General features: G+C 39.0%; 1 pseudogene; it reads right to left on the bottom strand.

Annotated features, from left to right (window-relative positions):
• Positions 1 to 1,089: 1,089 nt before the first annotated feature.
• On the bottom strand, positions 1,090 to 1,203 carry LOC129114099 (U6 spliceosomal RNA; annotated as a pseudogene).
• Between the last annotated feature and the right edge of the window lie 21,453 nt (positions 1,204 to 22,656).

Below are 22,656 nucleotides of genomic sequence, written 5' to 3'. Positions count from 1 at the left end.
ACAGTACAAGAAGCCATCAGACAGTTAATAAGACCACACGCACACACACACACATGCACACACACACACACACACACACACACGCACACGCACATCCAATCTATTAGCGTCTGACGCGGCCGAACCGAGTGGGCCTTTGTTGCATTTAATGACTCATCACTGGTCATGTACATATTTATTGTCTTACAGCATTCATTAGCGCTGTGCATTCAAGGCCTGGTGTGACATTATGTCTTAAATGTTTAGTAATGACAGCGTGTCTTTCATCGGTTTGGCAGGTTTACGCTTTCAAAAAACAGCCAAATAAATACACGGAAGACAAACCAACTAAACACTGGGTCATTAAATGCAGCGATTAAGTGACAGACCAACGAGTGGCCCATTAAAAAATAAACACTGATCGAGTAAAATACTGGCCCATTAACTACAAAACAGACTGGCCCATTAAGTGCCAAGATAGAGTGACAAATTAAGACTTGCCCAATACATAATTGAGACGATGCGACTAAAATCAGGCCCATTAAAAATTAAGTGACAAAAATTTGGTCCAAATTGAGAGAAAGAAAACAACTACAAATACTGGCCTATTAAATCCTGAGACAGATAAACTATTTAAAGCTGTAATATTAAATAGTCTAAGGATATCTGGAGTTTCAGTCCAGAGTAGGACTAATAGAGGACTGCATTGGGATTTAGGAAACCAGAAAGATGGAGCTGGTGTCTGTATCAGCAGAACAAAGCAGTTCTCATTACCACCAAATCTACAGATAGAATTAGACTCAACATCTTCTCTGAGTCTGTAAAGTGTCTCCTGTATTTCGGTGAACACATCATCCACCAAAGAGTACTTGTAAAAGTACTATTTTAATTTTATCCAAATATATTACTATATTACTTTTACTAGAACACATTGCATTCTAAAGTTACTCGCAGAAATTCATCTCAATTTGTTATTTATGGGTTTTTGTTTAGGAGCCCCTTTGCTGCAGTACCACTCTTCGCCTGAATTGTTACTGAAGCATGGGACAGGGGCGCTGTTTTACCAAAACACAAATGTCACTAAAAGCAATGGAGGGGCGATATTTAAATGAAAAGTGGGAACGCTTTATGATCGTGAGTATCATCCTTCTAGATAAGGGCCATGCTCATCTTCTGTGTATTGTTCCCAGTTTAGTACATGTGTTACATGTTGTAACTAAACACATACATCTTTAAAGAGACCACCAGACGGATTCATGAGTTCTGGTGAACCCTGATGGGCCGGATCGGGTGGTAATAGTCAGAAAACCAACAAGATCGGGTACAATATGGTATTAATCAGTGGTGGAACATGACTAAGTACATTTACTCAAGTAAGGTTCTTAAGTACACGTTTGATCCACTACATTTATTTGAGTATACGAAATACAATACATTGTTTAACAGTAAATTAAAATATCTAACAGCATAAAGATGAACAAAATGACAACCTTTAAATAAAAATAACAATAATCTAATATTATATTAAAAAGCCCATTTGGTTGCATAGTAGGTACTTACATTTTCTTGATTATATACTTATATATCTAAATTTATACTTTTACTTAACTCACATTTTTGAATGCAGAACTTTTACTTTAAACTGTCTTTTTTTTTATTCGTGGTTTCATCACTTTTACTTAAGTAAAACATCTTAGTACCTCTTTAAACACTTGTATTAATCACTGACACTGAATCCCACTAACATGTTGGATCCGGTCTGGAGGCCTGGTTGGACCTGAACCCTCTCCAGACAAGCAGCCGTTGGTGTTTTAATAGTTGAGTGCTCTCTCAGTCATTCTGTCGGAGACACACCAACTAAACACTGGCTCATTAAATATTCAGACCTACTGACTAAACACAAGCCCACTTAAAGGCTAAGGCAGACACACTGACTAAACACTGGACCATCAAAAAAAAACAGAGGCAGACAGACGAACCCGACAGCAAAGCATCTGTTCGGCATTTTCATTCTAGCTGAGGGGGGGCTCGCCACTTGACCCTGGGAGAGCCATCGGCATCGCTCCAACAGCTGAGATGGCAGCATGGCGCCGACCGCATGCTGCTCAAAAGATTCCGGGTTTCAATATCAGGGTTCGCCTGATTGCAAAAAAAGTGGAGGGGACAGAAAAATGAATTTTGCCTCAGGATGATGGCAATTAAAGGCGTGTAGCTTTACAGAACCACGGGATACTTTTTGGTAAACGTGGTAAAAATGTTGTTTAACAGGTTTCAGAAAGTCTCCGTACTCCCAACACATACTGCTAACAACTGTTCACCAAGACGACACACAGAGTTTTGGTGAACGCATCATAATTATCAATGAAAGTTATCACTTTTGATGAAGCGCCCATGATTAGAATAACAAAAGGGAGACGTGTTGAGAAGAAACGAAGAGGGGGGGGGGGAAGGGTTGGAAAAGAGAAACACTAGAGTTCTGAGAGGGGGAAAGATAAAAGGAGGGAGAATGAAAAACAAAGAGAGAGGACTCGTGAGAGATGAGTTATCTGAAAGAAAAAGAACCTGTGAGTGAGGAGAATGAAGAGAGACTGAAAGACGCAGTGGAGTTTGATCAACCTAGTTTACATTTGAAACCTGAGAGCCTGGTTTCAACTATACCAGACGTACTTCTTGTTATTGTGTATTCTTAGACACTTACTACATGAGGATAAAAAACCAACACATTTATAAGCTGTAGAAAGCTCCTGTCAAAGTGTACACAAGCTGTTAAAAGCCTTGTGATTCTGTCAGATCCACTGAGCAATGGGGGGCTATGAGGGCAACACCTGAATGATAACTTGTGAGGGTGGAGAGTCGTTTAGGTCCGGCCTGCAGGGAAATGAATGCAAAGAAAAAGAGAGAGAGAGAGATGGTTTCAGAAACTCCCCCGGAGATCAACACAAGGCTGCTTCCTACAGAGTTGTAGAATAAGATGTTTCTCAGAACAGGTCCTGATCTGTCTCCCTGAGGTGGACTCTGTAATCCACCATGTGACACCTACTCACAACGGATGTGTGCCGGTCAGACACTGCTGGTTCTTTGGTGGTTGGATTGAAATATAAAGGTGTATGTGTGTGTTTGTTGACAAGGAAAAACACTCGTCTCGTAGCTTTTGAGATCATTTGGACCTCCTTATATGAAAAATGTGGAAGTGTTGGAGGACTAATCATGTTAGTGTGCTTCAGCCGAGTCAGAGTTAATGATGACGTCGACGCTGACAATGAATCGACACCAATTTTTGTAATCTTTTGTGCTTGAAGCTGAGAAATACAGTCAAAGCCATAGAGTCCGTTGAACAAGACGTAAAGTGAAAATGGAGGATTTCTGGAGCTCCACTTCCGACACACCTCTCTCTGCAGAGTTTCGCCACTGGCCAATTCAAGTTTAGAGGAGAGAGTATGCAAGATTTAAACTTCACTCTCTACGTGAAGTTCTTCCTTCACTTTTCGTGTGTACAACCAGGTTTAATATCATCAATGACTTTAAGAAGAGACATCCTTCTCCCCATTTGACCCCTTCTCCCCCTCTCTGAGACTGAAGGCTTTTCATGGTAACCCAATGAGGAACAGATTCGCCTTCACTGATCACACGCTGGTTCAACTCTGACTAGAAGGGGAGTGACATGTGAAGATCATGTGGCAACCTCCGGTTCTCAAAAGTGAAGTCAAGGTTGAAGTGTCTTAAAGCTGCATTCTCTCTCCTAGTGTCCACCAGGGGGCGACTCCTCTGGTTGTATAGAAGTCTATGAGAAAATGACTCTACTTCTCTCTTGATTTATTCCCTCAGTAAACATTGTAAACATGAGTTTATGGTCTCAATCTCTAGTTTCAAGTCTTCTTCAATACAGCATGATGTTCATTTAGTAAATGATGCTCCATTTAGAGTCAAACAGACCATAAAGCAGGGGATGCTTTAGGGCGGGGCTACACACTGATTGACAGGTCGACACCAGACACGTATACAGCGTCACTCCTCCGCATTCTAAATATGGTCACTTCAGGTCATTGGTTGCTAAAAAAACAACATGGCAACAAATCCAAGATAAACACGGCAAAAACGCAGAACTCGAGGCTTCAAACTTTAGTCCACAATCCAATGGTGGACGTCACCATGACTACGTCCACTTCTTATATACAGTCTTTGGTGAAGATACAAGAAGACTTTCAGAGATGGGGTTAAAGTAACGGTTGGTAAGCATTTACTGTTAGCTTTACAATGTGCAGTATAGAAGTATCAGAATACCAAAACAATCTGATCATTAGTATTATGGGAAGATATGCAACACTGGCTAACAAAGTAGGGAAGAAAAAGAATGCAAGCTTTTGAACATGCTGGATTTAAAATACTTGGAATTATTTTATGAGGAAGGGAAGGCACCTGAAGTATATGCATAATGTCTTGGTGAGTAACACTGAACTTGTGTGTGTGTGTGTGTGTGTGTGTGTGTGTGTGTGTGTGTGTGTGTGTGTGTGTGTGTGTGTGTGTGTGTGTGTGTGTGCTGGTGTGCAACAGGATACTGTACAACAAACAAACAGGGCTTTGTTTACTGGAGGCAGTTTAAGCTCTGAGGTCGGTATTACAGACCGACGCGTTTGTCGTCTTTATCGTTCCCCGGGTGTCATTACATCTGCTTTGATTTGTCACTCTATTATCCCGCCATGCGATGCGCTGCGGGCTCCTCAGCTCGCCGTATCACAGAGTACGACTGAATACGGAGATTTGACGCTTTAGCAGCGACATTAACGTGTTGTTGACGCAGGAGCTCTCTGCACGACGATACAAGACATGAAGACTAAGATGGTTGTGTTTTATTTCCACTTTTACAAATCTCAAAGAGGCCAACTTGAATCTGAATTCATGACCAAAGTATCTGATATCAAGGTCATCCATTATGTTTACACTGATCATTTATTGTGCTGAAGCAAAATAATATCATTCACGATAGTTTTTAATCCAAATCCAATCAGATTAAATGGTTTATTCCAGTAAATAGAACAATCCTTTTTTCGACTGAATCCCATTTAACATGAGCGCAGCAGAAACAGACAGCCTGCGAAATCAATAATGAAAAGTGAGAAAGCATAAATGTGTCAAACAGGCTGTAACCGAACTGTTAAGTCACAGCTGTTAAAGTGTGTTACTACGGCGACAACGACATTCACTGAAACTGGCTCTGGTGATCTATCTCGCTCTGAAAATTGCCTTGGTATGTGTGTGTGTGTGTGCGTGTTTGTATGTGTGTGTTAGATTATTTCAATATGTCTGGTCTCTACATAATCCAACATAATCACCAAAACAAGGACAATTAAAGCCTGGATGAACCAGATGTAGTTAAAACGGTTTCTGGGTGAATGTTTTTGTAGTATTTTTGTAGTATTTTTGTAAAAGTGGCAGGATTATGCAACTATTAGAGATTGTGTGCAAAACAATCATTCCTCTTGAGCTCTCTCTTATAAGTTTAGCTCTACAAACTCTTTTCTTTTTACCAGAGGAAACAATTCTAAGACTTAACATCTCAGAGAGTGTTTATCATTTTAGAAAAATTAGTGGGGAAGCTTTCTCTTCCCCACTAACTCCGACTGTATGTAGTGTTTGCAAATGCTGCAGATCTTCCCGTCCGACTCAATGGAAGACTAATCAGAGAGGGGGGGGGATTAGATAGGAACTCATTAAAGTGGGGACTACGTGACACTGAACGTTTCCTTCCAGTGCGTTCCTCAGTGTGTTCTGCAGCCGTCCGGCTTCGTCCTGATGTATAATGAAAGCCGACGCGTCGCCTTCAGAATGTAAAGCTTGTGCACACTGAGCGCCGATGTTCAACCTGTCAGTCAGAGGCGTTAAAGAGACGCCGGCTCCTATGAATGTGGCTGAGGACAGGAAGTACTGAAATGGTGTGTTGTTTTTGTTTTCCTTCAATCTGCAGCGTTTCTTGGTTCTACGTTTTACAGGCAGCATGGTTATACGGATCATTAGGCCGACTCCTCCCCAAGGTTAGAACAGAACTCTGCAAGAAACAGCTTTTAAATATGCCGGAACAAAAACAAGAGGAGGAGCTGAAATGGTCAGAGAGGATCACTATGAGGGGATTTAAGTCTATATGAAAAGATTGAGAAAAAACAACACTCTTAGTGGATAAAGTTATTATAACCATTTTTTGTATTGCATATTAACTGATATTGTGCTCATTCACTTGTAATATATGACAGTTGTGTTTGTCTGCTTGTAGTGTTTGTGTTTATTGTTGTAATAATGCTCTTACTGCCTTTTTGGCCACATTTTAATCTCAATAGGTGAGTTTGGAGGCTCATGCTTTTCAAATATTCAGAATAAAAAATGAGCCATGTAACCGCCTGAATCATAACAAACTGGCCTGAATTTTAAATTGGGTTGAGAGGGGTGGTGTCAACTTTTGATAAGCCGTTAAATGGGAAAATATCACCTGCTAATAAGCTCGTAAATATTTATTATGATCATTTATTTCTGCTTGGTATAGAGGTTTCTTTTTCTGACAAAGTTATATTCAGATTTAATGTTTGGAACATTTAAACACATCATATGGGTTTACTTTGTTTAGTGTCCATGTGAACAGTTAAATCATATCTCCAGACTTTGACCTGGATAATCCAAAATGTTTAATGCTTCTGGTTCTTCTCAGACCTTCTGTATTCGTTATCGTAGTTTGGCAGCCGTGTGGTTTTTAAATCAATTATAAATGAAAATGTATTGATTTAAAATCTCTGTGATATTGCATGTGAGTGTGTTTCTACATCCCCGTGGCTCTGCAATAAATATGATGAGTAAAAAATGTATCATAAGAGAGACATAAATAAAATAACTCTCTCACCAGATGAGGATTGTGCAAAATGATATGTACATCAGATGATTCTGAGATTTTGCTTTAAACTATATAATAAGGAAACTTTTTTTTTTCTTTTGCACAAATCTAATCAAGTATTTTTTCAGGTTTAACGGACTAATGTTTTAATTATACTTATTAACAAGTGCATTGCATTTTTCAGAACATTTGCATCTGATCATATGCAGTATTGATACTGTGATATACATTTATATATTTAATGATTCAGGATTTCATCACATCATCCAGTCCGACTTTCAGGCTTTATGACTTTGCCTGAAAATAAGAGTAAGTGATGAATGAGTTATCAGAGTCTCCAACTTACAATCATTGAAGCTTTTTTAACAGCCTAAACAGAGTAATCAAGTAATTATTTGATTAACAAAATAATCTCCAACAATCTGATACTGAATTCTTAATTTGCTGTAGTTTGTTTTGTACTATTTTGCATGAAAACAAACAGATTATCTGATGTTTTGGACTGTTGGTTCGACAAAACAAGCAATTTAAAGATGCCACCTTGGGCTATAGGAAATCTTTTCACTGTTTTCTGACATTTTGTGGGCCTGACGTGATGAATTGATGATGAAAATAAAAGTATTCTGCAGGAATAAATTTGGATATTTGTGCAGTTCCGTGGCAGGAGAGCCAAAGTTCTGTCTATGAAAATAAAAGTATTCTGCAGGAATAAAACGCCTCACTGTGACTTGTGACGGGACATGGACCTTAAACGACCAAAAGATACAGTCTTCAGGATATATGATTCGCTCCACTTGCTCTCAACAAGGCAGGCTGAAGAAAGACACGGACAAAAAGATGGAGACAATGTCCAGTCCATTCTGGAGAGGCGCTGTGGAAGCTATAGGGCTGAACAAAAAGTCTTCAAGTCTTAGTGCTCAGAAAAAAGCAGCCCTAAATGAAAAGCATGAGCACTTTTATGAAGAGGGCTACAAGTACATTTGAGATAAAAAAAAGGCATCATATTTGTTTTCTTCTAGTGCACTTAGTCGGCACGCAACCATGTACATTTGCCCTATGAAGACTGGATGTCAACGGGATGGAAAAAAGGTTCAGTTAGGAGGAGGAGTGATGGAATTAAACTCTCTAAATCCCATTTGGTGGCATCTGGTGCCTTTCCAGTGCTAAGAATAGTTTCCAAAGTCTAAGTGAAATGAATTAATAATTAATGCTTTTCTCCGTGTGCTTTCTTTGTGCTTATTTGGCAAAAAGCTGTCGCGTAATCAGCTGGCTAGAAACTGTTCATTACATTTCAGACTGTGACCCAGAAGCTTCAGGAAGCAGAGGATGGAGAAAAATGTTTGGTCTTTAAAGCAGAATAACTAGTGAATAAGGGAACACTTTATAATAACCATCATTAATAAATGATATATTGAAAGCTAATTAACATTCTTTTATAGTTATTTTCCTATTATCACTTATTCTATAATTTATGTTGTTTTTATCATTAGTTTGTGTAATATTCAATAAATAGTTTACAAATGATGTATTGTATTATAGCTAATAAGAGATAACAATCACATGCTAGTTACATTAGTTCACTGTTTATTAATAGTTAACTGTTGCACATATTACATTTTTTACACTATATTAAGTATTTGTTCATGATTAACTATACGTTTGTCAATCTTTAAGAAAAAGTTTGTAAAACATATATAAACATTACGTAATCAAGAGTGACTATATATAAGGTTATAAGGTTAATAGATGCCTTACAAAGAATTTGTTAACCATAAACAAACTTATTACAATCAGTTGCAAATTCATAAAAGCATCCATAATGTTCATAAACAGTTTACAAACATATAATTTATCACCAACAAAGTGTGACTAATATCTGGTCGATAATGTTTAGAGATGCTTTAACAATAAAAGTAGAATTAATGTTAACTAATTATAAGTAATGCTATAATTTATAATTTTGATCGTTATTTTAAAGTGTTACCAGAAGGGTTAATGGCATTGAAAATGACAAAGTTGTCGTATTAGTGACAGAGATTCATAAATCAAATGATTTTCTGTAAACGGCACTAAAATGTGATGTCCAAGTTAGACACCGCCATAAAAATGCTCTTTAACGCTCATTAATCTGTCACAGAAGAATACACAATATATTTATCATTATCATCAGCAGCCAAGTATCATTCAGAGTATCAATCTGGTCAAAGACAGCAGCAGTGAAGGGCATGTTGTCGGTACTACGGTTGCTTGGAGTGGTTTATCTGGGAGGAAATAACTACAGAAGGACACCTGAAGTGGAGTGCTTGATGGCCTCTTCGCTAAGCCCCGCCCCCCGCTGCTACTCCATCAAACAGTCAGAGCTACGTTACCAATGAGCCCACACTGTCACTAACTTCACTCCCTGAATGAATATCCCAATTTTTGTAAAAACTAAAGGCGGTTTCAGAGTGAAGCATACAGAAGGGTCTACAATACGTGTTTGAACGATATATCCAGGATGTCAAACTGACAACAGTGAAAACAGGCTAAAAAGATAAAGATAGAAACTAAAGTGTAAAATTAAACCACCACATCATCTGTAGATTGAGACAGAAGACAATGTAATTAAAGAACAACACTGTTCCTGTAAAGCCAGGTATTCCATGTTACCATCATCAAAATACATTCAGTATGCCTTCAGTAACGAGCATAGCATGGAAATACAAATTCTAGTTAATGATGTGCTAACGTACTCTGCTAATGTTAGCTCCACAGGTTTTTACGTAGAAACGTAAAGTTTTAGAAACCTATATCTCCTTCCAACCTCTCCAGGTAACGAGTATCACTATTACACAACGTTTAAACATGAGGAGCTCCAAATCCACTAAACCAGTCTGAATATGAAGAACATCTGAAACCATAAGAGTCTATGGAGAAGAGACGGATAGTTCTCGGATCCTGGTCAGAGCTGGAGGATGCTACGCTATGATTGGCCAGTCTGCATTCAAGGGGCGGGAGTTAGCAAAGGGTGAGTTGCATGTCTTTACAAAATATCATCACTTCGTCATTTAATCCTCTGAGACATTTGTGTGAAATTTTGAATGATTGAGTTATGGTTAAAAAAGGTGTTTTATGCAAGATCACAAAGACCCTTGACGACCAAATTCTAATGTGATCTTCCTTGAGTCCAAGTGGACGTCTGTTCCAATTTATTAGAGATTCTCTCCATGTGTTCCTGAGATATCATGCTCATGAAAATGGACCGGAACGGTATAAGTATAAGCCAAAGACATCAGCACCACAGAAGCGTAATAAGACGTGGCATCAGATTTGAAGGTGCAATTTATAGGTCTCATCTGTTAAATTCTGTTTTTTACCAGGAACATCCAAACCGTTTATGTAAATAGAAGTATGGATAAGTTAACAATAACAATCATGGGAGTAAGCATGAAGGCCAGAAGACTCAGAACAACAGTTAAGCCCTCACATCCTACACAAGTTCAACATAACACTAAAGGCAAACATATCTGTTGCACAACGAGGACGCTTTGCAAAAACTAAACGATTTACATAAGATGAAAAAAACAAAAAAGGAGTTTTGTTTTTACATCTTCTCTCATAGTCAGGGTTTAGAGAGGTTCAAGGAGACTGTCGATACCTTGCTGTGAGATGGTGAGATTTATTATGCTTCCAGCCCGTCCCTGGAATAGGAATGAGAGAGAAATGAAAGCATCGAGAACAAGTACCGCAATGAAATGGGGTCATAATTTAATTTCCCTCAACTGACAAGCTCTTAGTGGCTCTCTGAACGGCTCTCCTGCCCAACATGAATGTGATTGAAATGGGGGGATGAGGACTCGGCGTCGGCCGTCTATTCCACCCAGAGCTTCCCGGTTTTTTTTCTCGTCTGAACTCGATTGAAAATCCAAAGTTAATTTGCGTCCTCATCAAAATCCAGACAGCTCCATTTAGCGCAGTCAACAACAGAAGTCCATTTGCTGCTTCGTTTCTGTCAAGAGGGACAAATATTTACTGAGCCAGACACCTCCAGTTACAGACCGAGGACGTCTCCACACACAGTGAGCCTGGAGACGTCACCGACTGAACTCACTGAGAAGATGACTGATAAGTGGAACATGGCAAGCTTTTCTTCTGAATGACACCCCATCACAAAGGGAACCTTTTGTCATTCTCCTCCACCCTGCCGTCTGATGTTCTCCGTATCTAATAAATGGCAGAAAGAACCTCGTCTGTGAGTCTTGCTGCATCTCTGTGCGAGTTTATCTACGAGGTGCCAGAGAGGATGAGAACAACATCAAATCACCGGCAGGAGAGATGCAAACAAGCTGCCAGACATCATCAGAGGGAAGTGTAAAGTGCATTAGAGAGGGCATGGGTGGTGGAGCTCCACTGTAAATCCATTCAGTGAGGAAAAAAACAGACTCCAGTATTGAGTTTTGTGTTCAGCTCTGTCGCTGCGAGCTTGTAATTCAAAGCTCGTGTGATAAATCTAACCCTTATTTACTCATTTATGCAGCAGCTTCTGTGTGAGAGCCAGAGCTAAATACTGCGTGATCAGATATGAATCCCTATTACGTAGAGTCACAGCCCACAAGACAGGGGAGGCACTACGCTATTAAGAAGACAAGAGTCGGGGAACGTTGAGGAGTTATGGACTTTAGCAAAGCAGACGCAGGACGGAAGGTATTTCTGTCCAAAGGTTAGTTTTTTAATTAATCTATAATTGTGCGTTTGTCCATCAAAACAGAGATTATTTTACACTAATTGGATGAAATTAGATTGGAGAGACAATCAGTTGTAAATGAAAACATTCCAAATGTGTCCCTGTTGCAGTTTATGAGAATGACATCAGCTTACAGGAAGTAAACATGGCCCCAAGCTGTTGCCTAGCAATGCCATTCTGTTGGAACAGTCCATAAAAGATATAATGGAGTTTTTGGAACATTTCCTGGCATCAGTCAGAGACAGACTAAAGGGAATCCTTTAAATCTACACAACTGAAACTAGAGCGATATCTGTTCAAACATAAAATACTTTATTATTGGCGCACTTTTCAAAGCTGTTTTACAAGAAAAAGCGTCACATTTAAGAAAGGTCAAATGGAGAATAAAAAGACAGTAGACTCTAATATATATATATATATATATATATATATATATATATATATATATATATATATAAATAAGATATAAAAATAAGATTTCATCATGGTGTATTCAAGGATGTGTTGGAGGAATTGTTTTCAAAAGCAATATGACAGATATTAGAGAAGGAATTATACCTATAAATATTATAAAACGTATATTATACATTTATAACTATGTTTGGCCGGCGAGCAGGTTTAGGTATCGGAATCTTTATGGAGAAGAAATAATTACATCGTAGAAGCTCTAAACCTCTGCCCCTTTCACATCCATGTAGTCATTTGATCCATTGGTAATGTAATATATTAACTATTAAAAGTGCTTTTTTGCTGAAGAATGAAGTTTTTCCCTAATTGGAACAAAGTGGACAAACCCAGACCATGACAGAGAGCCCAAGTATGCAGACCTTCCCAAGTGTGATGTTTTAGGTCTTACAACAGAAGCATTGGAAGGACTCCTACATCCTCACATAAAGCCAGAACAGACATCTAACACTTTAAAAAAACAAGTGTCCTACAACGGCCACTACATCAAATCCTCAAATGATATTGTACATCAGTGCCTGGCTCGCTGCTGGGAAGTTCAGCTCAAAGACAGTCTGTTTGAAATCAGCACTCCAGCGTCTTTCCTGTGCTGTAACTCAACCAAATGCAGCACGCTTCCCCAATACTTCCTACCTGCAAGCCTTTCAGTAAATAATTCACAAGACTGTTCTTAAACACAGAGCTGCTCAGATAAGATTAGCCAACATGGCTGTGAATGAGAGATAAGTGGAGACTAATTCCCGGTGCGTCGGGGGCAGAGTTCCTGCAGAGCCCCGGTGGGCCGTCCTGCAGCGGAAGCCTCCTGGAATGCTGCTACATGAAGCTACATCAGCGGGTGACTTTGCTATAATTGGTGGATAATTTGTACAGACTGGAGAAAGACATCAGGGCTCGACAGTAACAGTTGCCAGGTTGCCATTTGCAACAATTTTGAGATTTTGGCAACCAATCATTATATCTTGCTCTTACCGATGTCTCCGTTGTTGCACTATTCCATCTCCTGATGCAACACTGCTGGTGTCCCCGCTGTGGGACTAATAAAGGATTATATTATCTTATCTTATCTGCTCTAAGTTGTTTGACTGTGGGGAGAAAAAGTTTATCAACATTCCAAACGAAAGTGCAAATTGCTTCAACTGACAAAGAACCAAATGGAAAACAGAAAGGACATTTTTGAGACTCGGAAAGGCAATGCCTTCCTGCGTGTAAAAATGCATTCCACTATAAATTACTATAACAAAGTAAAAGGATAACATTTAGAAACTTCAGTGGTTAACATTAACTTCAGAGCGGTTTAATTGATTTATGAGACGGTGGAAAAAAAGAAATGTCTGCTCTAATACAACAACAAATGGGTCTGTATCTGCCAATATGGATCATCAATGATCGGCAATTAGTATCAGCGGAAAAAAAGTGATCAGGGATCTCTAAAATGTATATATATTCCCTTTATTATTTTGTGCTGATCCGATCCGTGACTCTGATCCGTGATACTGTTTCATGATCTGTGGCACCACTACTACTTCCTGATTTGCTCGACATGACAGATGAAATATTTGCACAGTCACAGCAAGAGACAGGGTTCGGTCTCGATCCCGAGGAGTGGCGGCGGATGTTTCTATGCTAAAACACACTTCCTTTTGTTGAAGCGTGATGATAACAGCTCTCACCGCACCAGACAACATGGCCGCCTGTCTTCAAGCTCAAAAAGAGTGGAGCACAATGTAGCAAATACAGGACTCCTGCTGTGTGACGAGCAGAGAGCCGGGAGGAGGCTTTTCATTGGATTGGTAGCAAAACCAAACCCGCAGCCATCAGTGGAGCTGAAACCCTACATCTCTAAACCCCCCCAAAAAACAAAGACAAACAGGAGGAGAAATATCTGTTTTCATATCAAACACTTGACAGAAAAAGCAGCAGGATTAAAAAAACGTCCCGACCAAACGATGACAAGTGCAGCGACCCGCCTCTTTTATTTCTCGTGGCGTGCTAGCAAACTTTGCAACCTTTGCCAAGAGATAAGACGGCCGTCCTCCCCCCCCTTTACTTCAAGTAAACAGAGTTCTGCTGCTACGTTATCCAGCATTCACTGCACAAAACCATTTACTTTGTAAGGCTGCACACTCAATTATGGTCGAGGGCAAGATAAAAGACAATGCTTCGTCTCAAACAGATATCGACTAACATTTTTTTGTGCCGTCGATACTGTGCAACAAAAGGCTTTAGAGAATCCAGCGCGGCAGTTTTGATGCCGTGTTATTTCACCCTGACAGCCGCACATGTCACAGCCCTCCCCGCCGCTCCTTCACTCTTTGAGGCAGAAATATTTCAACCCGGTGTCAGACTTGAAGCGAGAAAGAGAGACACGTGCTGCACATTCACTCACGCTCCTCTACACCAACGAGGCCTCCGTCTTCCAATACCCAACGGTGTGGACGCACTGTAATTTGTCACGGCATGAGCAAGTCCTTGTAAAACTTTTCCCTGACATGGGAAATGGGAATATGAAACAGAGAACGTTCATAAATATGCAACGGTTGTTCTTAGCAGTGACGGTGTCTCTGTTTATCCCGTACAGATGTGGTGCAATTTCATATTTGATGTGGCAGAATAAAGCATGACAACGATGACACCTTTGAGGTTACACGAGAAAAAAAAGAAAATGGAGTCCTGCAGAGAATCGGACACTCAGCAGCATCAAAACCCGCTGTTGTCCCTTGATTAGGGCTGAAGTTGACTATGTCATTCTTCAGTTAATCAGTGAACATCACACTTGAGGTTTAATCACAATTATATTTCTAAGCATCCCACAGCAGCAGGAAAAAACTAAATGATGGCTCATAATACGACAGCAATAACCCAAAACATCAGGTAAAGTAGTGGAATAATAGATGACTGCTTTTTTTCAAAGTGGTGTTTTCGAAGAGAATGCCAATGCTTTTCCTTTCTGTCCATCTCTGAGAAACAAAGTAAAATAATACTTTAAAAACAAGCTCTTTGGCAAATTATGTATTGTCGAATTACAGGAGAGGCTTGGACAAACTCAGGAAAGATGGTGAATTTAATTTTAGCCGTACATTAGGTTGGTAATTTCTTTTTTTCTAATGGATTTCTGCAAAACTCTGTTTCTATATCTATTCATGTGGATTGCTATGAAAGTGCAGCAATTGACAATAAATGGCTGAAGTTATAAATAAGATACTGAGTTTCCTACTTGCTATTTTTTGTTATTTCCAGTCTATATCACAACATAAAGCGTGTGTTTTCTGTTAAAAAAGTACAACCAAGTACTACTCACCCATCTTTTTAGCCATTAAGTCGGCGTAATGTAACACTAGCTGTTAGGAGACGTTTTCTATCAATGCAGCCGAGCTCTCTGCCATCACCACGGCTGCTGTTGAGTTATTCTTTCTATCCATCTATGAAAATGACCGTTTGATTGCCGTCATTCGGTGCATTCAGCGCTCAGTAAGCTACCGTTGTGCTGCTTTTTTTCCTCACAATTGAAAAATGTATTAACTTTATTCTATTATATACACAAATGAAGTAATATTCCTTGAAGCCTTAGTACAACGCAAACACACACACAACGTCCAACAGAAAACCCACTTCGAGCAACCTATAGAAAGGATCAGAGGTCAAGGGGTCAAAGCTGCAGTTTTTCCTGCGGCTTAAGTGTGATCTCCTGAGGAGCCGGAGAGGAGCAGCGAGTAGAGGAGGTGATGAGAGCGAGAGTAGAGAAAATAACTCGAGGTTAGTCTCCTTCTCTGGAAAAAGGATTTTCTGCCCGACGCCGAAGATTGGAAGTGAATTCCGATGTTTCTGCTGGAGTGAGAAGTTCATTTCATGATTGATGAGCCAGAAAGGAGAAGATTTTCGACAGTAGGAGGATTGATGACCGGGGCAGCATTGGCAGAATAAAGAACATTGCCCAGAATGCAGGAAGTGGACCGTAGCCCCGAGCTAGCAGGGCTGAGGACGCCTTCTGAAGGCGGGGAGGTTTTTGAATTTGAGAAAGACAGCAGAGGAAGCAGAGTGGTGGAGGAGGATGAGGAAGGCAGATGTTTTTAAAAGCAACAATACAGAACCGGCTCTGCCAAACAGTTGAAAGAAGCTATGAATCATCCTGACATTCCCTTTATCAGACAGGGGACCTTTCATTTTAGGTTTTTTTTTTGTCAGATCCTCAGAAACACTATTCTTTTGAGCTGAATCAATTCAATCCATTAAGTGTTATTGTTAAACCAAATTAACCTGTTCATAAGAATGATACAAAGCGTCTGTCTCAGGTTGCATTCCGTCAACTCTCTGCTTACACTAAAGCAAAAGAATTTACCTAAAACTGAAGGAGTTGAAAAAAGCTTTCAAAGACGCTTTTCTCCCAGAAGCAGCATTTTCGTTCTCTTTCATGTGGAACAAACCCTCCTCTGGGGTGGAAAATTGAAATTTGAACAGAAGCAAATCAACGTCTCCGCCATCCTCTTCCTCTCCGTGTCTACTGCAGGACAGTAAATTGACAAAAAGCAGGATGCAGGCTAGAGCCAAACGAGCACATTTCATAATGAAGAGGCAAAGCTGTGACTGACGGTGAAATACATAACATTATAGGAATCCAGATATCAATACTGAGCCGCTGTCCAACCCCCCGTGGGCTCTTTATTCTGAGACAACTTATTTAACTTGACAAATGTGAGTGTGGTGGAATCGACTCCTAATACAGGGAGAAAAAAAACTAAAAAAAGCCTGGTGGGATTGACACCTGGGCAGGAAATGGATAATAACTCCTGGCCTCTTATTACACAGGAGTGTGTGTGTGTGAGTGTGTGTGAGTGTGAGTGTGTGTGTGTGTGTGTGTGTGTGTGTGTGTGTGTGTGTGTGTGTGTGTGTGTGTGTGTGTGTGTGACATGTGGACAGTGCAGCAACAGTGTGTAATAAATGACTCAGTTCAGATGGGATGGTTCTGCAGTGGAGCTGAAAGGACAGTTGGTTTGAGTCATGGTGAAGGGTTAACGGGTTAACGGGTTAACATGTTAACGGGTTAACGGGTTAACGGACAGGGTCGCTGTACGGACAGGAAACACCTCCAGGCAGATCTGTGATTTATTTATTAGGTTAAATAAAATAATTGACTTGACTTAATAAATCTGCTTTGGTGCATATTAGAGAAGACGCATGTGTCAAACACAAAACTACAGAGATGCACGACGAGTTATTGGAATTATTTGACATTTCATATTAATAATTCTTGAAAAGGTTAAACTGGCATTGGTAAATTAATAATAATTCAAATAACCCAACGAGTGTCAGATGAACAAAAAGTCTGTGTTTCTATTGGCGATGGACGGTTCAAACATAAACCAGATCTACCAACTTCTCACGATTTTTTTTTTAATGATAGAAAGCAAGAGACGGCCCCGGAGAAAAAGCATGTTTAACGAACAGAAACTGATCTTTGTTACTAACAGCTCAGGGCTCAACTGTAACAGTTGCCAAGTTACCATTGGCAACCGTTTTGAGAAATTGGCAACCAATTCTTGGCCGTTGGTGGCCATCAGTGGCAACTTCTTTTTAACATGATAAAAGAAAGGGAGAGAAAACAGCAATATGTCTACTCAAAATGAAATATGTTTTTGATATTTGTATTAAACGTGATATTTAAATGTTGCTGTTACAGTCAGAACCAGAACCAGACAGCGCTGCACATGTGTTGGCGTGTTTACTCGTTCACTAACCAGTCAACATGTAAAACAAATATGCAAATTGACCGGTTATTGTGTTTTATATTCTGATCCTTTGAGTTGATTAAATTCTTACTGCTGTTAATCAGTGTCGCTTTTGTTTTTTAAGCAAGTAGTTTTCAGTTGTTTCCATTGGGAGCATTTCAGCTAATTGTTATTAATTACAATTTTTTGTTTATTCATCCGTTGCCTTAGACTCTGGGTTCATTTACACCGTTACTCCCCTCGTCCCCTTGAAACAAAATCGTGGAAACGTGACACTAATAAAGAACCAGATAAACCTGAAGGAAAAACAGAAAAGGAGTTTGTGAAGTCTTGAGAGGTGAAGTATCCGAACATCTTTGAGTTGGACGGAAAATGATGCCGCAAAAGCATCTACACCATACACATGACCTGTAACCTGTCACATTTTCATTATTAAGCTGACGTATATCTGCTTATTACTCAAAATATAAGGTGATTAACAACCGAAAGCTGATGCATTTTAAAAGTTAGTTTTGAGCCCTGGATCAGACACACTGCTGAGGATTTTTGTGATCTCAAACGTTTTTCTCAACTTGCTCAAACACTAACCAGGAAGGGTTGCAGCCTTTCCCAGCATGCACTGGGCAGAGGCCTGAAATCAGAGAACATGAAAACTGGAACAGAAGTCCCACCCTCGTTGTCGTGATGTGATGTTGTTTACAGAGACATGATGGACCTCTGTTACTCCCATGTGACTAACAAACACTAAGAAATACGAATAGTACTCACCTAATCCAACGGTAAGACAAGGAGGACATCAGCATGAGAAAGGGAAGAAAGAAAAGACAAAAACACATTATTAGAGATGTGTTCAAACAATGAAAGGGTAGTTTTAGTCCTGTATGAAAGCAGTGTTGGAGCAGCATTTGTTTACACTGTCATGCAGTAGAATATCTGTGTCATCCTTTAAAAAGACGAGAAAACAACAATTAATTAGCTCGCTCTAAATACTGTCAGACTCTGCTTCAAGATTCAAGATTCAATAATTTATTAACATGTCAGTGAATTAATTAATTTATCTTGGTGTGTGCTTGAAGTAGACAACAACAATACTACAAAAATCAATACTGCAGTAGAAATAGAACTGGTGCATAGTTCTGCATCTCTCAGCCTTAAATCCATTGGTTCCTACAGAATGTAAACCATTATACACTTTCCGGTTCTCTGCATAAATACATAAATCAGAAGATGCAGAATCCTACAAGAATATAACAATAGCAGCTGCTGAGCCGGCGTGGAACAGATGTAGCAAGCTCGTCATTTTGTCGGATCCGTGTGTTAAAATGAGCTCTGCAGAGACTTTGGAATATCACAATTAAACAGTGACTTCATGATCCAGAGTCAGTTCATATCAGCAGCAGCATGAATGACAATATGTTTTTGGTTCAGGTCTGAAATATTGTCAAATTAATGGTGATGCTGGGACGAAATCATGCAGATTTTTCACTGCTGTGGAGTCTAAAAAACTACGTGTCTCAAAGAAAGTAAGAAGACTTGACCTGCTTTTGAATGAATGCATCACTAACAACAAACATCTTTTACACCTGTAGTTCATTCTTTATGGACCAAGGATCCAAATGATCCTGTTTACACCAACTTATACAAACAAACAATGAACAGTAAATATTAAGTCATATCGTGGACTGTTTATAAGAAGTGACCATATTTGGACCGAGGAGGAGTGACGTAGAGACGCCGTATACGTCTCTGGTGTCAACCTGTCAATCAGTGTGTAGCCCCGCCCTAAAGCATCCCCTGCTTTATGGTCTGTTTGACTCTAAATGGAGCATCATTTACTAAATGAACATCATGCTGTATTGAAGAAGACTTGAAACTAGAGATTGAGACCATAAACTCATGTTTACAATGTTTACTGAGGGAATAAATCAAGAGAGAAGTAGAGTCATTTTCTCATAGACTTCTATACAACCAGAGGAGTCGCCCCCTGGTGGACAGCGGAGAGAATGCAAGTTTTTAAGACATGAAGCATTGGCTTCACTCGACACATCCAAGGTTGCCACGTGAGATATAAAGGAGGACAGGTAGCTCGTTGATTGGACCGTTTTGGAGATTGTCGTCCTGCATCATCAGCACCCACGTTGGACAAAACTAATTCTGGTACTGACAGAAGTTGATGCAGCACTTGAATGCCTCTGCTGGGTATATTTATGAAGAATAAACAGATTAAAAGTATTCTAAGTGACCGTTGAACATTAGCACTGAGTAATAAAACGTGCAAAAAATCCTCCAGATCTGAAACACTAAATATTTATTATATTTAAATGACAAGCCGGGTCTTCATGTAATCAAGAAATGTCTTCATTAAAACAATCTTGTCTGTTCTCCAGTGGGAGACACTTGACAACATGTATACTGTGTATTTGTTTTTTCCATTTTTTTTTTATTACATCACCAACTATAAATTAGGTGATTTTCACAGGAACAAACTAAGTGGAAATAGATAATGAGTTTTGTTTGAGAAAGCCTTCAAATGAGTTTAACATGAATATATACTGAGTTAATTGACACCGTTTGAAGGTGTTATAACACAGAACGTCGATGGAAACACGGTTATGGACACTAGATGTGGGTTTCAAAGAAAACATGTTCAATCAGTGACCCTGAAGCAATGACATCTTAATTACAACACTCTATATTCATTTAATCACCACATTACGGGTCAGAACATGAGAACATGATTTTTTCTTCTATCCTTGGGGTGTGGAGGTGGTGAAGAATCAGAGTTAAGAGACACTCATCTTTGTTTTATAAGCTGGTTGTGAGATAAATCATCAGTCAAACACATCAAGTCTCTGAGCTCTGCAGGTTAAATATTGAAGTGGTGATGAATGATTAAAAAATCTATATTATGTCATCTCTGCATTGCTTTTTTGGTTTCTGTTTTTACCATGTAAAGTGCCTTTGAGTACCTTGCAAAGCGCTATATAAAATAAAATGCATTATTATTATTAAAGAGATATTTTAAAGACGGTTTCATATTTCACTTCACAAGCAGACTTGGAGAAGTTCCCAGCTTATTCACTAAAAGCAAAGAAAACATATTAGATAATGGAAACAGAAACAGGAGACGTTGGATAACTGAGTTTTGGATATAGGTCAATCAATATTAACGAGATTCAATGAGCAACACTGACCTTTGGTGTCAGACACCTTTTGGCGTTCTGTTGCTGTTGGATGAAACATTCGGACTTCTTTCGGCTTTTGCTTTAGTGGAAATAATTACGACATTCTCATTAAAGTGAGAAAATCTTGTGAAACTATTGTCGTATTTCTCCGGTCATTAAGCCGACAGTGTGACTGCGGGATGTGTTTGAGAAGAACATCATGAAGAAGTAGAAGATATAGAGATGTAATGATCGGTCTGTCATAAAAGGAAATAGAATGTCTGAATAATCATGATAGAATAATCAGTTAAATCATCTACTTTATAGCAACAATTCCAAATGTCTGATGGTTTCAGGTCCTCACATGTGGGAAATGGTCTGTTTTTCTTGGTTTTACATTACTGTTATATTAATATTTTGTGTTTTTGGATGAGAAATTTGTATTAATATTTGCAATTTTTCACTGTTTTCTGATGTTTTATAGACCACATAAGTCTATAATAAAAGATTTGTTAGTTGCATCCCTATATAATCCTAAATCATATTGAATTATCACATTAACGATCAGTGTGATGAACTTTTCTCCACATTACGTCGAATGAAAGAAGACAATTTGACAAGACACAGTAGTAAATGACAATTAATGTTGGCTCAATTCCATTTAGCTGCTTCAGTTTTTAGGTCCTGGTTATGTTCATGCAGCTAACTATCAATCTGTGATGGCTAAAAATACAATCATTTATTTACTTAAAGTATGAGTTATGTGTTTTTATGCAAATAACCACTATAGATGTGCACAGTAACGCTATATAAAATAAATATTGACCATTGAATGACATTAGATTTAAAATGTTATTCCTTCATTTAGTGCATAGATTTAAAAAAAGAAAAGGTGGATAAAAGTTCTGAGACCGAGATAAAAGGGGCTTTAACAAAGGTCAGGTGTCACGACATGCTGCTACTGTAAACTGAGCTTTCTATCATAATCCAAAAACTGCATGTAGGCAACAATGAAAAAAAAATCACTCAAAATAAACATCAAATCAAAACATATCTTGTCACATATGTAGATATTAAATATTCATCGGAAATGATAATCTGTAACCTTATTAGACTGTATATAATAACATTTAAATGTAATTTAAATCGCCTCTGATGGTAGAACTTTTAAAGTTAAGCAATATGCTGCTTTATTAAATATAGGATTTTAATTTAAAAAAGTGTTTTTCCAGAAGTAGGAGTTTTGTGCTTTAAGTGAGCAGAGAGAGTTTTCCTCTTTGTGCTGTGTGGCCAGATCTCTGGTTACTTATATAACAGATTATAAATACAGCTTTACTTAAAATTGCATTTTTTTCCCACTATGTTAATCTTGTGATATTTGTTGGTATGTCGGGTTAATACTTTGCATGATGCACTTCTCAGCAGTTCTGAAACTTCAGCGGCATTACAAGTCTCTTCATTTTACTTTTTACTTTTAGAACATACTGCAGCTGCCCTTACTAAGTACGTACTGTTACATGCAGTATGGCACCTTGAACTTTGACCCTCTTGATCATATATCTGCAGCAGAAAGGATTGTGGGTCAGAACAGCCAGAGAAGCTGCTGATTACGTTTCCTCAGCTCTCCTTTCTGTGACCTTCAGAAGAGAACCACCTGATTAACAACAAGTCTGTGAGCTGTCTGATGTCCACAATCAGCACCGCCTCAGACCTCCTAATGAGGTTGCT

Source organism: Anoplopoma fimbria, chromosome 24 (genome assembly GCF_027596085.1).
Source record: "Anoplopoma fimbria isolate UVic2021 breed Golden Eagle Sablefish chromosome 24, Afim_UVic_2022, whole genome shotgun sequence".
In the NCBI taxonomy this organism is placed as follows: Eukaryota; Metazoa; Chordata; class Actinopteri; order Perciformes; family Anoplopomatidae; genus Anoplopoma; species Anoplopoma fimbria.
Note: the sequence above shows the minus strand (reverse complement) of the source record. Positions and strands in the feature narration are given on the sequence as shown.